General features: G+C 41.5%; 1 long non-coding RNA gene across 1 annotated transcript; it reads right to left on the bottom strand.

The window, feature by feature from the left end:
- Positions 1-5889: 5889 nt before the first annotated feature.
- Positions 5890-11639, bottom strand: LOC128898032 (uncharacterized). The gene is made up of 3 exons (XR_008462667.1): positions 11504-11639; positions 8060-8162; positions 5890-6164 (listed from the first exon to the last, which is right to left on the bottom strand). It is a non-coding gene; the product is annotated as an uncharacterized LOC128898032 (long non-coding RNA).
- Between the last annotated feature and the right edge of the window lie 7236 nt (positions 11640-18875).

Genomic DNA, 18875 nt, shown 5'->3' with positions numbered 1-18875 from the left:
AAGAAAGTTCATGGTAGCACCTTCATCTCTCTGCTGTGAATAAGGTTGTATCTCCAGGGTCTGCTCTGTGCTCTTCTTTACAAAACACTGCTTCACCTCCTCAGTCAGATGGGTTTTCATTTACATTTTGTTGTAGGTTTTATTTCCAGTTCAGAGCTATGCTTTTCCAAGTCAGCTGTAGCCTCCAGATATTTTGAGAAGCTAGTGTCTAGTGGCTGGGTATTCACAATAGGTTGGGACATTGTATCTGTCAGGACCCGAGTCTTGTATAACAAGTGAAGAAAATAGCTGGCAAAGTGCTTCACTGCTTCTTCAGGCTCCTCAGAGGGGATAGTGGGTCAAACAGATTTCTGTAGACAGTAACTCATATCTAATGGGGAGAACTCAGGAAAAAGGTCAGGTGCTAGGAGCTTAGAGCTGCAATTCAGATGTCAGAATTAAAAAAAAAAAAAAAATTAAAAAATCTCTGTTTAGATTGACCTCCTCATAAGACAGTACTTTGAGTCTAACTCTAGTGCCTCTTGGCATGGTGATGACAAGCAGGAGCCAAGGAAACAAGTGGGAAGAGTCTTGTGCACCGTCCTTAGAGAAGTGTTTTGGTTTTTAACATAATTATATCATCTTTTCACCTAAGACAGAATTCAGACTCATCTCTTCTTGGCTAGTTACATCTTCTGCTAAAGTACTGTAAAAGGATTTTCTTCTTTCCCTAGACTCCAGTAACAGTGCTAAGTGATTAATTGATTCAAGACAAAAGAACTGGGTTGTATTCCTGGCAGAAGTCACTGTGCAGCAAAACCTTTATATGAGAAAAATAAACCCAAAATATAAAAGTTTGAAAATGAATTATGGGAGAAGATCAGGAATGAATGTTCTTTTTTCTTGAAAAAATGAAAATATTTGCTTAAACCCCAGCTATTTAATCCAATTTCCTTAAAGATGTTATAGGCAAAATCAGTTAATAAAATCAAAAGGTTTTTAAGAGTCAAACATACTTCCCTACATTGATGTGGTTTGTATAACCTTTTGCAGCCAAAACTGAGCTGCCCCCTACCCCACTAGCAGGATGCAACAGTGAAAGGCAAGCTGGGCATGAAAAGAAAACACAAAAATGGTTGACATCAGAAAGAGTTTTCCTACAGCAGTGTAGATCTGAAATGGGAATAGCTGCTCGAGATAAATGGCTAACCTGCACCCCTATGGCCCGAGCAGGACTTGAAATGTATTCTGTCTGAGTAGAAAGAGAGATTTCATTCTTCTCAATAATTGTTTAAAAAGTATTCCAGTCCAAATTGTGATTGTCAAGCCTACCAAATGTTATTTTTGAACATCAATCTGTTTTCTTTTACTTAGAGAGAAGCCAAGGAATAAATTGCTAAATATAGTTTATATGCTGGAAACAGTGACACAACCTTCATTCTCTTGGTGCTTTAAAATATGTAACTTTAAATATAAATTTCAGAGAACACTATTTTGCTCAACAGAGATTTCATTTCCCTGAGTGAATCACATTAATAACACTTAGCTTATATAGTGCTTCTCATCTGCGGATCTCTCAGCACTTTACAAAACGTAAATTCATTACCAATATTTTACAGAGATGCAATAAAGGGATTTGCTGAAGGTTACACAGCGAGTTAGTAACACAGCTGTTGAAGGAGTAAAGTCCCAAAATCTTGTTCCTTGCCTATTAGAAGGCAGTGATCTGGACATTAATTGGGTTTTTGCTCTTCTTTCAGCATGTGTCCCTGGAAAAACAGCCTGGGAATGTGTTATGGTGAAAACAAACCAATTCAGGGTTGTGATCCAGCCACCTAATATTTGTTTGCCCTGTTTACTGTTCTGATTTCTATGTGGACAACTGAGAAAGCCAGACATGAGACACCTATACACAGAAGAGTCCTTGAGGAAGGAACTTACACTTGAACGAGACCAGGGAGGGAAAAGAGATGTTAAACTGAACATCTGACAAATGTCCAACTGAGTTCAATACACTTTGATTTTTGTATTCTTTCACCTTTGGAATGAGCAGCTTGATGGAATGACAAAGGAAGAAGAGATTGAATGAGAGGATGGGTATAGGATGAGTCTGACTAAAACAAAAGCCAAGAGAGAAATAGTCCAGAGTAATGCACTCAGCCATGATCATAGCATTCTGATGGGGTTGCTCCAGCATCAGTCTCAACAAGGCTTTTCCTCCTACATTCCTAATATGGGTGATGTGCCATACTAAAGAGTGAGGAGAGAATGGGAGACGTTAGAAATGAAGACATGAAAGAATTTCTTGAGTAGAAGAGCTCAGTGGCTGCTATCTCCAACCTGTCCCCAAGCAGCAGTATCTGTTTGCCAGTCACTGCTGGCTCCCTAATGGGCTCAGGGAGACAGGCGGGGGGACTCACACCATTTACCCAAAGATAGTTATCTTCCTCATAAAAATTATCTGTAATTGATAGGAATTTAAATGGAGACAGCAAATGGCATCACCCCCAAATTATCTGTGTTCTGCAAAGCAACACTGTCTCCAGAACTAGTGACTCTGTATTTTCCATCAGAAACTGCACTCAAGTAGTTAAAAAAAACCCAACAAAACAACCAAAACCAAACCCCCCCCCTAAAAAAAACAACAACTAAACAAGCAAGCCCCAACCAAGACAAACAACCCCAAAGAAACAAATAAACAAAGAAACCCCCCAAAAATGCCACCAAACCCATCCACATCAACCTTAAAAATTGAATACAGGAAATGGATAACCAATTCTTGAGCTTAACTCCTAGTGGAATAAAAAAATAGCTATTTTTAGCTAGTTCTCTAAATTCTTAATCTCAATGGTTAAAGAAGGGGATTCTGGCCTCTTCAAGCACAGAGACGGAGGTGTAAATTTGAAAGGATTTCATTTAGGAGAGCCACAGCAGCTCATGGATGCAATTTAGAGCAGAATGTGAGGAACTCAACATGTCAAAGCACACTTGCATCAGTTCCCAGAATTCTTGAAGAGGAAAAAAAAAAACCCACAAAGTTTTTACTTCATTTGCAGTCTTGCTTTTAGCAGTACAATAAAATCCTACATATCATACCCTTGACAGATGTGGAGTGGTGTGTCTCTACATAAATAGGATTAATTAGATCATTGATTCACAGCAGCTGAAAACCCAGCCCTCCATTCTACAGCACATGTCAACGTTATTACACAAACAATAAGATTTGCTTAACAAAAATATAACTCTGCTCTCTTTAGGTATCACTGATACTTGATTGTTTGGGGTATTGGCTTTCTGACAGGGTTTGGAATGAAGCCATTTTTATTAATTTAGTTATTTTTGCTGATATAAAAGGTCGTCTATCATGTTAATGATGTATCGGTCTGTGGTACCACCGAACAATAATTACAGAATGTTCCTAATAGTAAATCATTTGTCACAATCAGAGCTCACTACAACAACCTTTTGTTGAGCAATAGAATACATTAGGTGAATAGCAATACACCTTTGTGCTTACCAATTAAAGGATCCCACACATACAGAATTTACATGAACTTTGGAGCGAAGCATCATGAATTATGAACTGCCGCTTACAAAATTCTTGCTAGGTATAGAACTTGCTGCTAATTTTTAACTTGTCAAATCATTTATATGTAGCTTTTCAAGTATAATTGGAGCCACAGACAGATTTCCCAGTCTGTCAAAACAGAAGTGTTTGGGAATTTTCAGAGATCAGGAACTTTGAAAATAGACACAAATAAATATTTAAAAGACCAGCTAATCTATTCAGAATGCAAATATGTCCTGTCACTCTATTACTCCATTTAGATAGTGATAACATTTCTTCTTGTGTGTGTGTTTTTTGTGGTTGGTTGTTTTTTTTTCCATTTGGCAAAAACCGTATAAAAGATTTTGGTTTAGGAATGAGATTTCTGAGCTCTAATGAGAGGTAATACACAAATTACTGGCTGGTCATCTATGGAGAACAATTTGATCCCACCCTCCTAGAGCAGCAGTTTTGCTTCCAGATGCTGAATGTCAATAACATATATTAATGAACCAGAGAAGAAACTTTTAATACTTTCTCATTCTCATGGAGTTGTTCAATCAAGTTACATGATTAAGATGGTTCATGAATTAGTCTGGCTTAAAAGGTAGACTAAGCTATACATACATTCAACAATTTCTGGGTTTGAATATCCTCTCCACACGATTTTAAGAGTCCAGGTTTTGTTCAGGTTCAGTAATTGTGTCCTTCTCTTTACCTCATAATACCCTGCAGAAGGGAAAGGCCATAGCTGTCATTGTTGCTATGCCTGTTATGAGCCATTAAATCCATGGCCACATGTGCCCAGTACTTCCTAGATTGGATAGATTAAACCTAACCTGAAAACAGATCTTTTTCAGAGGCCTCACTCTCGTGCTGCATCTTGCAGCTGGTGATCAAGTCAGTATGCCTTTGCCAGACCACCAGGAGATGTCCTCTTCTCTTGTAAAGTCCTTATGTCAGGGTCATCTACTGGATATTTCTCCTTGCTGAACTTTCACCCCTCAGGGAAACAAGACAGTGGCACACATGAAAATAAGAGGGGGGAAAAAAAAGAGATGAGTGCCATGACAGTGCCGTGCTCCACCCATATGCCTCAATTATCTCTCCAGGCCTCCACAACACCACACACCATATCAGGAGTAGCAGAGGGACTACCAATGAGTAATTAAACCTCTTATTGCTTTGCATGGCTGAGTAGTTTTCATAACAGCACTGCACAAAACTTGAGATCCGCAGATTTTTATATAAGCTCCTCGGCATTTCTCCTTGCCTCTCTCTCCTTTTTTAATTTCAAGCCTTAGAATAAACTTTACTGTGAGCTGCTGGGAATAAGAGGATTTGAGCAGGCAAATGCTAAGATGATTGTTCATTAAACCCAATGACTTTGAAACTGCCTCTGTGTCAATTAAAATAAAAACTGTCAAATGCTTTAAAAGAGCAACTTTGTATAATAGGAACTCTGCTGAGTTTATTGGCAAAGAAATAGAGACGTTCCAGGAGGTGATGGAGAGGGAAGCAATACATTGTGCTTAGGAATGATGTCCTGATCTCTCCTGTTTCATCTTCAGAAAGGAAAACTGCACATAGGATGTGTATCAACACATATGTACATACATAGGCGCTTGCTGGAGGGCTGGAGAACGCAGGGGCTTGGCCTTTAACTTTTGTTTTTCCACTTTCTTTCTATTTTTCCTTTTTTTTTTTCCCATTTTTTTTCCCCAAGCTAACAATTAGGATTAATTGTCAACTTATAAACCACTGGGCTTTGTTTTGTTTTGTTTCTAACTGGATGCAGATTTAACACTTCATATAACTTAAAAAAATGCCGTTTTGTTACAGTAGCCAACCAATCCGACAGGAGATCTTCACGCCTGCGTGTCAAGTGTCAGACATAAAATAGCTGTAAAATGGGACAATAAAAAGCGTGTGGCTGTAGGGTTCTGACAGCGCCCGCGCTTGGCAATCAGGGAGCCTCCAGAACAATTAGCAGAATTGAAATCAGTCTGAAGGAGTAAGTGTGGGTGCGTGGGACGGACGTGATAGAAGTGCCTTCCTCCTGCAAGTGTCCCTCTTTTCCATCCCATGGCTGTACACGTGGCCATTTCCGGACAAGAAGCAAACAAGGTGAAGCTGAAGCAGCTGGGTCCCTTTGGTTCCCTTCGCTGGGAACTCAAGAGAGCAGCCAGCAGAAGCTGGGAAAGAGGGGGGGAATATCTCGCTCAAACAAATTAGAAAATTCAAATGTCTCTCCCCCCGTCCCCACGCACAGCACCCACCCTCCTCGTGTTCTGTCCAGAAGAAAAATCCCTCAGCCGCAATGGTTGTTTTTATTAAATTCTCCTCAATAAAAAGCTCAGGCAGGATTTATTAGGTACTCAGGGCGGACGTTTAGTATTTCGCCAGTTATTAAGTGAAAATCAATAGAAAGCAAAGAAAATGGAAGTCACTGCACTGTTAGCACGCTGTTGTCGCCCAGATATTATGTCGGCTGTCTTGTAGATTCATGACAGACGAAAGCGGCCAGGAGAGAACTCTTTCTGCTTACATTGCAGGAGCCAAAGTGGGGTTATTCATTAGATCAGGCAGCTGGCCAGATGGATTTCCAGTTCAGTTTTACCATTTATCTTAAAAACGCCTGTATCGAGTGAGAAAGAACACTGATATTATGTGATATCGATGGCAGCTTTATGTATCTAAATCAGGATTTATTGTTATTTTGTTCTGAAGACCTTTTTTTCTCAAGAAATACCATTTCACTGGAAGAAAATAATAGCTAAAACCTTGTCAAAGATAACCTTTCGTGTTGTTCGTGCACCGCTGGCTGTAAAACAAATAGAACCCAGGGTATAAATAGGTTTAACCACATCCTTACAAATCATTCCCTTTAGGATTTTCTGTCTTTTTTTCCTTTATTTTTTTCTTTCTTTATTCCTTTCTTTTTTCTTTCTTTTTTCCTTTATTCGTTCTTTCTTTTTTCCTTTATTTTTTCTTTCTTTTTTTCCCCCTTTCTTCTTTCTTTCTTTATTTTCCTTTCTTTTTCCTTTCTTTTTCCTTTCTTTTTTCTTTCTTTTTTCTTTCTTTTTCCTTTCTTTTTTCCTTTCTTTTATCTTTCTTTTTTCTTTACTTTTTTCTTTCTTTTTTTCCTTTTTTTTAAAACTCTTTAAATCTTTTTTTTCCCTTTTTTTTTTTTTGATGGCACAAATGTGAGGTTTGCTCATTAGTTGTTTTTCTTTGCCAGTAATTTAGCTACAAAGAATGTCAGCATTCATTTTAATCACATTACAAAGCACTAGAAGTTTTATGTCTCTTAGAAGGCCAGAGCAGAAGAAGGTTGTTTGGTTTGGTTTTTTTTCAGTGGGTGGATCTGGGGCAGAATTTTTTTTAGAGGGTTTTTTTTGCCTTTTTTTTCTTTTTTTTAAAGCCTCCGTCTCTGTTACCAAACTTTTCACCCGGATCATCACAACAGAAGAAACAACAGCTGTTCTACCATAAAAAAAAATGTGTTTTTAAGAGGCAGGACCAGATCTCTGAAAGAGATTAGCTCCTGCTCAGGCATCAAGAGGAACAGTCAGGCTTCTCAAAAGTTTTCATCTTTCATCAAGTTCCATTCCTGCAGATCGTCGAGGCCTTTTACAGGATTGATTTATCTGTGCCCTGGTCAGGATCAGTGCTGCTTGTCCTGAACCTCTTCTCCCATACAAATGTGTGATCGAAATGGCTGTAGCGTGAAAAGCTCTTGAGTCCTGAAACATCAGGGTGCTCAGTTTGAGCCCCATGTAAATAGACACCAGCCTCAGCATTCTGACTCTTCCTGAGGGTGTTAAGGGCCAGGCTGGATGATGTCTTGTGCAGCTGAGTCTAGTTGTGAGGCATCCCTGCCTGTGGAGGGGTGGTTGGCCTGTGGAGGGGTGGTTGGTGTAGATGATATCTAAGGTTGTTTCCAACCTAAGCCGTTCCATGATTCTGTGATGACACAGTAGCTGTGGTTAGCACTGAGTCTGATGGACAGTGCAGACACACCATGGCTCAGTGCTGGCAGGCCTAGTATGCATCACTGCATCTGTTCTTGACAGTCCACAAATAAAGCTCCACATTCAAAAATGCAATGCCTCAAAAGTTAACAAATAGGATAAAATAAAGCAGGTGTTGCCCATCTTGAAATGATTTGAAAATTAATTGTGAGAGGTAGGGAGGAGATTAATGTACACTGAGGGAAGAACAATGGAGGTGTGGTTTAGTGAGCTTCTGTGACTGCCCACAGATCAAACTGAGGTATGGTTTAGTGAGTTTCTGTGATTGCCCACAGATTAAATTGAAAAAGGCCCAACGGGACACAGGAAGCATCCTGAGAGATTGGTCATACCCATGGCTCGAGCCATCTTTATGCACCAAGGCTTTTCAATTCCTTTCCTTCCTCTTAACCATATCATTCTTAAACATCTTGACTCCTGAATGAACAACAAGTTCAACCCATCCAGGTCCATCCTTGATCATGGCAGCATCATACAGGCTGTCCCAGCTAGACTTTACCCCTGCCAGGGTCTCTTTGGGACATTGCAACACGCTTGTCATGACTCAAACAGCAACTTGGAAATGCAGCCTTTAGTCAGTCATCCTTCAAAGGGTGTGAGGCCTGTGGAGAACAGGAAAAAATAAAAAAGCCACTTTGAATGGGCAGATGGATACAAGAGAACTTAAGAAGTTGTAAACAACATCACAGCCCTGGCAGGAAGGGTACATTGCTTGTACAGTTTTTTCCTCTTTTCCTTCTGAAAGTGTCAGCCTGTCACCATTTCACTGACGTGCTGCACAGTTTCCCCTAGCTCAGATATTTTTCTAGGATCTTTGAGTGTTTAGATTGCCTTTGAATCCACTGCACCACGGGAAGAGGAAACCATTGTGTCTTAGATGGACTTACACATGTATGCTTTTCCCCTACTGATAGCTCAGCTATTGTTATCCTGCAAAATCCTTTGATTTAGCACCAAATCACAGCCACCACCACTGTAGAAGCTTACAGAGGTAGTGGCAAAAGTAAGGATTTTTTCTCAACCACAAAGTATTTCTTTCCTCTTTCCAGAAAGCTTATAATCACCATACATATTAACATAGTCAGACTTACTCCTGCTAGAACACCTCTGAGAGTCACTTACAGGCAAACTGGATGTAGCCTGGAGAAGAGGAGACTCAGGGGTGACCTTATTACTCTCTACAACTACCTGAAGGGAGGTTGTAGACAGACGGATGTTGGTCTCTTCTCCCAGGCAGCCAGTACCAGAACAAGAGGACACAGAATCAGGCTGAGCCAGGGGAGGTTCAGGCTAGATGTTAGGAAAAAGTTCTATACAGAAAGAGTGATTGCCCATTGGAATGGGCTGCCTGGGGAGGTGGTGGAGTCGCCATCACTGGAGGTTTTCAGGAGGAGACTTGATGGGGTGCTTGGTGCCGTGGGTTAGTTGTTTGGGTGGTGTTGGATTGGTTGATGGGTTGGACGCGATGATCTTGAAGGTCTCTTCCAACCTGGTTTATTCTATGTATTCCATGAAAATCAACTGCTAGCGAAGGACACAGAAAATCTCTGTGCTGGTGAACATCTACACTCAAATTCTTTTAAAAATTGCCTTTCACTTAGCAAATTAGCAGCTGTTCCTCAGAACATTTATAAGATACAGAACTATGTGAAAGAAAGGAAGCATGGCCCTACTTGTTTAAACACTGTGTATATTTTGCTGAAGACCTTGGTTGAAGCTCCTGCTGATAAATGGAACAAAAAACTGAATTCAGGACTCCTGTAACCCAGGTGAAACTGTGCAGCAGCTACAGTGGCTTTAGTTTTTGTATAGCCATAGGCACTGTTTCAGTGCAGCTCTGGAAAATCACCTCATGTGTGCACCTTTGCAATTTGTGAAGACAGACAGAACTACACTGCAAGCTCTACCAGGAGACCTTGGCAATCTGTGCAGTGGTGGCCAGTTTTCCACATCAGCCCCAGAGAATGAACTCATAAGTGAGCTGAAGTTTTCTTTCCCTCCTCTCCTTGCCTTCTCCAAACCAGTTTACTCAGTAGTTTTCTTACTGAGAACATTAAAAAAAATACTAATACCTGATTTGATTAGAGCAAGGCTTGCTTTGCTTTGCTTTGCTTCCTTTTTTTTTCTTTTGAGAATTGTTAATAAAATCACATTTCTTAAAAAAAAAAAGAAAAAAAAAAAGCCACACAAAAACCCAACAGGATGGAATGTAAATGCTGCACTAATTTAATTACACTTTGGCGCTGGGAGACACTAATGTAAATATTCTGGTGAGTAGGCCTAAGACACTTGAAGTAATTACTTAAAGGCTTCCTTACAAAGAATCTCCCCCTTTTTATTAAATGCCTTTTAACATTAGCACTTTCTTCCTGACAAATTAAATGAAATTTCATTACTCTCCCTGACTTAATGGCATGAGGCTGCCTGCTGCAAGTGCAAGTTAACCCTCTCTGGACAGCCGACACAGAGTTTGTGTGTTCCGGTTGGCTCTGGGTGTCACCACGTCGTCTGAGCATCCCCCTGGCTCCCCATCATCATCCTTGAATGTGTCTGAGAGTTCTGCCTTGCACCCTGTGTTCCAGAGTATCCCAGCCAGGGGTTCATGGGTGTCTGCAGCCCAGGTCAACTGTTAGGCACAGGATGGCCTCCAGTTCTTCACTTTCTCCAGGGGTAGGGAAGCACAGGTTGAGGCTGCAAGCTGAGCCTGCAGGATCTTTAAGAGACACGTCCATAAAATTCCAAGTCTTGTGAGGCCTTTTGTAGAGTTAGTAGAAATCTAATACCAGATTTATATCTGTGATGATCATTGAACTGAATGGTAGATTAAGGGACCAGCATTTCATGGCACTACAAGACTTCCAAAATATCAGAATTTCAGGACCACAGGCACCTTTAACTCTGTATTCATAACTCACAAAGAGAACTGAGAATGAAACAATGCTGCTAATCAATACCTGTGTAAGCAGATTTACTTTTTGATCAAAGTCCACTTGACCAGTCCATTTTGTAACTTCCTCCCCACCTAATGATTTCTCTTTAAATCAAATACAAGTGGGGTCAGGTTATCTCATGTTTTATTTACATACCTGCATAGCATCCACAAGTCTCACCAAGCCAGCTTCTAGGCATGGGAACTGGTGACAAACTCTCTGCCATGCTGTTTATATAATGTCCCCACAGCAACAGGAGCTGAGCAAAGCTTTTAAAACACCTTTGAGAGCCAGCACTCCTAAGCTGGCACAGAAATTGCAGAGGCAAAGAAACAACATCCCTCTGTGTATGGCAGTTCCCTGAATGGAATCACATCCTTCTCAAACCCAACTCTCAGAGGGGAGCAGAGCCTGGCAGGTTGGCACTCTTAGCACTCCAGAGGCTTTGCTCATGGTGGCTCTAGCGATTTCAACCGGTCAGACAGCTTCGGGTCCCACAAGGCTACCAGTGTGGTAGCTGTCATCCACAGGGTGAGGCTGGGGAAACACTGTAATAGGGGTGGTAGAAGCCTCATTCCTGGAAACATTCAAGGTCGGGCTGTCTGGGGCTCTGAGCAACCTGTTCTGGTTGAAGATGTCCCAGATGTCACTGCAGTGGATTTGGACTAGATGACCTTCAAAGGTCCTTTCCAACTCATCTATTTTGTGATTCCATGATGTTGCCTTTCCGATTCTTCTTTCCCTTCTCTATAATGGAGCTAATAGTTCCACCTGATCTTCACCACCACCTCTCACAGGCAAGATTCAAGCAAATCAGCAAACTTTCACTTCCCCCCCCCCCCACCCCCCCAGCTGATAATCTGGACTTACTTACACATAAATAGAAAAAAAAAATTAAATTGAGCTGCCACATCCAAATCAATTCTATCCTGCCTGTTGAAGCTGTCAGCAATGGGAGAAAATTTATGCTGGTTTTAATAATGGCTTTAAAAAGTTCTTTGATGAAAAATTACCTCTGGTTCTGCCTCTGTTGAGTGTGCTTCACCCACAGTACATGAGTTACCAGTGCCAATTTCCATCTTATCACAGATGTCCTTTCTCAGAATGCAGAGTATTTGGGACTGAAAACAAGGGCCTTGCAAACTCCAGTTCACATGGAACATTTTTTTTGGCAGGATCCTTAGGTCAGCCTATAAAGAAAGAAAATATCTCTGTTTTCTTCTGCAGAGTTATCAGATTTTGAGAAGAGAGCTTTCTCCTCTTGTGAGGTCCAGGTAAAAGTTCACCCGTTCCCTGGCTGCTTGCTTCTGACAAACAAAAATTAAGGACCTGAAAATAACTTATTTTATCTGAAAAAATGCTAAACATCCCAAAACAAACATTCAGCTGCGCCGCTGCCAAATTCCACAAGTAAGAGAGAGAGCTGCAGGCCGAGACAGCTCATGTCTCACTGGGGAATAATGGGTAAAGTTTGGCCAGCTGCCCCTTCCAACCCTTCGGGGACCCACAATCCAATTGCAGCGTCTTAGCGGATGTGAATTTCAAGGTTACACCTGGGTGTTCAAGGGCAGGGCCAAGTGTAATCGGCACTTAGATCATAGATTAATCTTATTTGCCATCTATTAGGTTTGATTCCTGCTTCCCGCTCTCCCTCCCTAAAGCCAGGATTATTGTGATAGTTTAAGATAATGGATTCTAACGGAAGAAAGGTCACGCAGGCATTGAGATTTGGAACCTTAAGATAATATGATTAATCTAAAAGCTTCTTTCTGAAAGGGGAGGGGATACTCTCATGCGTTTAATTGAGGGAAGAGAGCGAGAGAGAGAGAAGGAGGGAGGGATGGAATTAGCAACATGAAAGGAGGAGTGAAGTAGCCTACTTTCTGTCAACTGCAATTAATTAACATAGTAAGGAAACACTCTTCATTCGTTTTCAAGCTGATAAACCAGATGCTTTTTTGGTTTGTTGGGTTTTTTCCCCCCCAATCCCTAAAAGTGATGATTATTCTATTTTTAGCTTTTGATTGAAACCATTAATTGCTAATAAACACACCTACTGATATTTTTGCAGATACATACATGACAAATGTCAGCTGTCTGGAGTGCACACAGACACACAGGTAAAAATTCATATGCTGAGGGGTGGAAATGGCTGTACAAGTGAGAGAGTCTAGTATCAGGTGTCTGGCTTTTATGGGTACTGTAAGAAAAGTCTACAACAGAGAAATTGATTGCAATAAGTTTATAGTACTAGCCAAAATGTTCTGGGGACTGTGGGGAGGGACTCCCTGCCCCAAAGAACCAGCAATACTATATTGTTGTGCAGTATTACATAATAAAACCTTTCCTTAGTTATTTATACTGCCTGAGATTATCAGATAAAGGAACTCGAGAACAAAGAAACAGTCCCTTTGTTATTTAAGCTGTTTATTTACTTGGGCATTTGGATAATCAAGCACTAAAAAAATCAAACCATGCCCTTATGTTCTGCACATGTCATTTCAATACCACAGGAATTTTTTTCAAGTATGGTGTTTTGGGTTGGGTTTATTTACTTATTTATTTAGTTAAAGGCCACCTCTGTCATATTTCTATTTCATTTTTGAGTCATAAAAATATTTCTCTTCAGATTTATAAACAACTGCCAAGCACCAATAAATATGTTACAGACCCAAATCAGAATTGTTATTAACAGCCACTTAAGTGTGATGACCCTGGCCACCCACTGACTACAAATAATCAAATGCAAATGCTTTTTAGACTGTCTCCTGGCTTTGAGATCTTTTGGTTCAGATGCCCTTTCCTCACTGATCACAGTGACCAGAAATTTTGACTCAGTCAAAAAATTATCAACGAGATGCACGCAGAGAGCATTGTTCCCACTCTGTAGGACTTCGTGCAACCACCTAAAATTTGTAGGTTTATGGGAAATCTGCAGTTGGAAATGCTTCAGGGCACCAGGGTGGGGTTTATACTTCTCATTTCTGCTGGATGGGTTTAAAATCCATAGAATCATAGAAACAATAAGGTTGGAAAAGACCTCAAAGATCAACAACTCCAACCTGTCACCCAAGACCTCATGACTACTAAGCCATGGCACCAAGTGCCACATCCAATCTCCTCTTGAACACCTCCAGGGATGGCGACTCCACCACCTCCCTGGGCAGCACATTCCAATGGCTAGCAACTCTCTCTGTGAAGAACTTTCTCCTCATCTCGAGCCTAAACCTCCCCTGGCACAGTTTTAGACTGTGTCCTCTTGTTCAATCGTATATTACTTGAGGCTCAGCAGACCAGCAGCCCTTAATTTGAGTCCCCTAAAATGCAGCCATGTGCTCTTAGACCATGTGCATCCCCCAACACTTGCTGTCCCAGGGTGCCTGCGCTGCCTGGTGCAGAGTCAGGATGTTGCTACTGTCCCTGTTAGCATGCAACAAATGGACCCTCTCATTTTAATCCACTCTCTCCGTGATCAGTTTTGTCCCCTTCACAATCTATCCTCTCAGATCCTACAAGAAAAGGACAGGAGAAATTTTTCTCCCTGACCTTGCAGTCTGACTGAGAACTACAGGCAAGATTATTCCTAGAAACTCAAGAACCAACCCAAGTGTTACTGCTGCTGTGGCTGAAGGGTAATGTAATTAGAACTTGAGCTACGACTGCTTAATACAACCTGTAATAATAATATATGTCCATCATCATTCACAGCTATTCTAAGACTTGGAGCAGTATTAAAAGCCATAGGAAATAATTAGTAGTGAAAAGGAATCATGAGTTGCAGGGCACTGCATTCACACTAGAACCAGCTGCAGATGGCTTTAAAAATGACCGTCTCCAACATATGCCATCCCTGCAAGATCATCTATAGATAAGTATAAGGGAAGGTGAGAAACCCTGCAATGGATTAAGCTATATATATTAAGCTATATAATTCTGTGGATAACTGAGGTTAGGACATCAAACTGAAGGTGGAGAGAGAGAGGATGGAGCCCTTCAGAGCTAAAAGTGGGTATGGAAAAGTCAGCTGATTGCTTCAGTTTTCACACTCTGAAGATCCGAGTTTTTTCAGGTTACATTGCTCTGAAAAGTGGTTTAGGATATCATATACAACAGGAAACAGAGACATGCTTTCCAGAGAACATAGAAGCAAGAGCTGGTGAAGCTGCTGTGCTGGGTGAACAGATCAGCAGCTGTGGGGCATTGATAGACCTTTCAGAGGGGCTGAATAGGAGTAGGTGGAGATACAGGTTGGTCACAACTAGTGATGGACAGACCTGCACTGAGACGCCATTTGACTCAAGAGCCATAAAGGGGACTGTGCTGTGACATTCACCAGACCTCCTCCCCAATGAAGCAGCATCAGCAAATATCCAGGCTGATGTTTTGCCTGTTGGTAAAGAAGGTACAAGTACTTTACATGCTCTGATATTACCCTGAAACACATTAACACCTGACAAGCAGCAAGGTACTCTATCATTTTTACCCTCACAGTACAACCATCAATTTTTCCCCCTAAAGACCTAATGTGCAGGCAGCTTCAAACCAGATATCAAAGCCAGAAAAGATTTTGAGGTGGAAATTAGTGAAATAAGTGACAGAATTTATTTTTTCACTCCAGAAAAATGAAATAGAGAAGGGAAAAGTCCCAGCTGAGGAGAGATTGTTCTCTCACTTTTAAAACCATAGGGTGCTCTGTCTTCTGGGACTTAGAGGGTTGCACAGCCATGTACGAGCTCCCCATGGAAGGTTTCTTTCCCACTGCCTGCAGATCAGAGGTACATGTGGAAGTGTTGATTCTCATTCCCACGTATCTGAGTCTTAAAAACCGCCAGCACAGGACAGCTGCCAGCACAGGGCAGTCGCCTCGGTGTTTTCAATCAACTCAGTGCATAAGGTCTTAGCAGAATATTGCCCTGCTCCTCCCTCCTTCAGCTGCTGGGCTTGTGTATGTTTTTCACCTTCCTTGGAAGTAGTTGTCAGTTCTCTTGAGCCTCTCCAGAGGAAAAGCCTCTGCCTAATATATGATGTGCTTATTCATCCCAGACGTAGGGCATATCATTCTCAAATGACTGACAAGCGTTCTAAAATGAAGAGAGCTCCAAGTGTGCTCTAATAGTGATGGGAAGCATTTCTAGTCAAACATAAAGCAAATTAATGTGAGCCCCCACTGCACCTTTAATCTGGAAATGTCATAAAGTAATAAGCAGAGTGACCCTGGCAATGTCTAAGGTTGGATTTCAATAGATTTACATCTTAAAGGGCAACTACATATTTTTAAGTAGTAAGGGGCCAAATTCAGAGCTCCTCTTCCACCAGTGTAAATCTGGAGGGACTCCACTGGTCTCAGGTACAGCAGAGATCTTATTTTGTAAGACTTCATTACAATAATGTTCATCTCTGTATCGGTGGCCACCTCCCCTGTCAAAATAAAAGTAACCATTCCCTTCAACAGCTCTCATTAACTTCAGAAGGGGCAGGCTCTAGCCTGCATGCCTCATTTCAAACTAGTTTCATGCAAAGTATATTTAATTAATGCACTCTTTGGATTAGCATTCAGAATGGGAAAGCTGGTTTAGACAGTTCCCAAATCAGAAGATTCAATAATACAGGTAAAAAGCACCAGCCCAGTGATAAAGAAGGAGTTTTCTTCTAGAAACAGAGTACCCATCCAGGCTTGAGGCTCCTATTACTCTAGCAGTCCTGTATTTTCCAGATAAATAAAGAATAAATACACAAAATACACAAAGCAATGACATTTGCTGGATGTTGAGGGAAGTTTTCAAGTTATCTAATCCCTCTTCTCCATCAGCCTTATTCAGAGCCCTTTTTCTTCCATCTTAAGACTTATTTCAGATGGAGGAAACCAAGAAACAAATTTCCTAAGTAGATTCAAGGTTCTTTGATCTAATATAAAGGTCTAACGGGATGAATATTGATGATGAAGAGCAAGTGGCAGTGGCTCTCCCGTATCTACCACGGTATCTTGAGAAAGAAATGTGTACTTGGTGGGAGGAAGGCTAAGTACATGAGGGCAGCCAGCAGCAATCTTCACAGCGTTTGCTATCTTTATTTGCATTCTCTGCATGACTCATGCCAAGGTCAGCCCACACCAGGTGGCGCAGAAACCTGAGGTCCTCTCCAAGTTTTCTCCCACTCTGGTCCTGTTCCTGCTGCATGTTATATGGAGCCATCCCTGCCTGTAGGATATGACTTTGGAGACAAATCTTTTTGCCATTGTTGAATGCATTGTTTTTCTTTTGATGGGAAGCCAAGGTGAATTAATATGAAAGCATTCACGTCTCAGGAGACCACAGGCAGGGAGCAAAACAGAGAGCAGAGCGAAATGACAGCATTGCCACACAGTTCCATCTCCTACAACAGCACAGTTCTGCTTTAAAATGCAACACATGCTCAGGGGATGGGAACTCAGGAAGCATTAAAAAGTTAATACAATTCAACAATTTGTAGCAAGATTTCATGTTAAAGGCATCTATTTATTGCTACACTAGAAAAAAAAAGGGAAAAAATGTCTTTTTGCATTAATTCCCTACTCTACCTGCTAGTTTCTCCAAAACAGAAAATTATCAAGAAAAAATTGAAAAAGAAAGGGGGAAAAAAGCATCAAGTAGCAGGTATATCATTGTATTTGTGTGCTTTCACTCAATACAGGATTATATTTCATTTTAAATCTACGGGTTGGAAAAGAAAAGAAAAAAAGAAAAGAAAGAAAAAGGAAAGGAAAAAAAAAACATTGTGTGGTGAGTGGATTCTTTTTGGATGCCCAACAAAGTTGCTCTGTGACTCCCCTCCTCAGCTGGACAGGCAAGAGTATATAAGGAAAGGCTGTGGGGTAAGGACAGGGAGCTCATGCACCAATTACTATCACAGGTAAAACAGACTCAACTTGGGGAAATTAGTTTAATTTATGACCAATAAAATGGAATGAGAAATAAAACTACATCTTAAAATACCTTCCCCTCAACCCTTCCCCAGCTCAACTTTTTGCAACCTGCTCCTCCTGAGCGGTGCAGGAGGGCAAGAACTGGGGTTTGTAGTCAGCTCATCATGCACTGTATCTGCTGCTCCTTCCTCCTCACACTCTTCCATTGCTCCAGTGTGGGGTCCCTTCCACGGGAGACAGTCCTTCATAAACCTCTCCAATGGGAGTTCTTCCTGTTAGCTAAAGTTCTTCACAAAATGCTCCAGCATGGGGTCCCTTCAACGGGGTGTAGTCCTTCAGGAACAGAGTGCTCCAGCATGGGTCCTCCATGAGGTCACAAGTCCTGTCAGCAAACATGCTCCAGCAAGGGCTTCTCACAGGGCCATGGTCTCTTTCAGGCATCCATCTGCTCTGGTATGAGGTCCTCCATAGACTGCAGGTGGATATTTGCTGCACTGTGATTTTCCATGGGCTGCAGGGCTCAGCCTCTCTCAGCATGGCTTTCACCACAGGCCTCAGGAAGCTCCAGTGCTTAGAATCATTCCTCCTCCTTCTTCACTGACCTCGGTGTCTGCAGAGCTTTTTCTCTCACATATTCTCTCTCCTCTCTCCCTTCTAAAATATGCTCTTTCAGAGGTGCTATGACCATTGCTGATGGGCTTTGCCTTGGCCAGCCATGGGTCTGTCTTGGACAGAACTCTGCTGGACACAGGGGAAGTTTCAAGCTGCTTCTCACAGAAACCATCCCTGTAGCCCCTCCATTCTCAAAACCTTGCCCCACAAACCCAATACACATGGGCTTTATGGGCATTATGGGCTTTTCCCTGGTTTTATTTATAAATAAATATAATTCAAGTAGGGCATCAACCAGATACAGTTTTGCTTCTTGAAATTCCAGTCACTGGTCCTACTCCACTGAGGAAACAGACAGGCAAAGGTGTGCAAAAGCACGGGCCATTCAATGGTTAGAGCAGGGAAAGGGAAGACAGAGCCTTTGGAGCATCAGCCACAGACTGGCTGATGTAGCCCTGAGGCTGTCGTGGTGCACCCGGCGCTCAGAAGTGTCAGGGATAACTCCAGTTTCAATCACTGGGATCTGCAAGAACCATACACCTCTGGAGAGGTGGAAGAAGTCAGGCTCTGAAATGTTATGGTTTCCCCCAATGTAAAATGGGGTTAATCATACATCCCTAACTCACAGGGGTGTTGTGAAGATTGATCAGTTAATGTTTGTACAGAGCTTTGGAAATGTAAAGTGCTATATAAATGCTAAGGATTATTATGTTCCACTCTTTCTCTGCTGCTGAACCCTTTGGGGAAAAGGAAGAAAAATCTATTAAAAAGTGCTACTTACATTTTATATCTCTGCTTCTTTTTCTCTTCCTTGAAGCTTTTAGTAACTTTGGGAGGGGGGAAAACCTTAAAGAAGGATTTGTGGGCTCATA

Source organism: Dryobates pubescens, chromosome 17 (assembly GCF_014839835.1).
Source record: "Dryobates pubescens isolate bDryPub1 chromosome 17, bDryPub1.pri, whole genome shotgun sequence".
Lineage (NCBI taxonomy): Eukaryota > Metazoa > Chordata > Aves > Piciformes > Picidae > Dryobates > Dryobates pubescens.
This window is presented reverse-complemented; position numbering and strand designations above follow the sequence as displayed.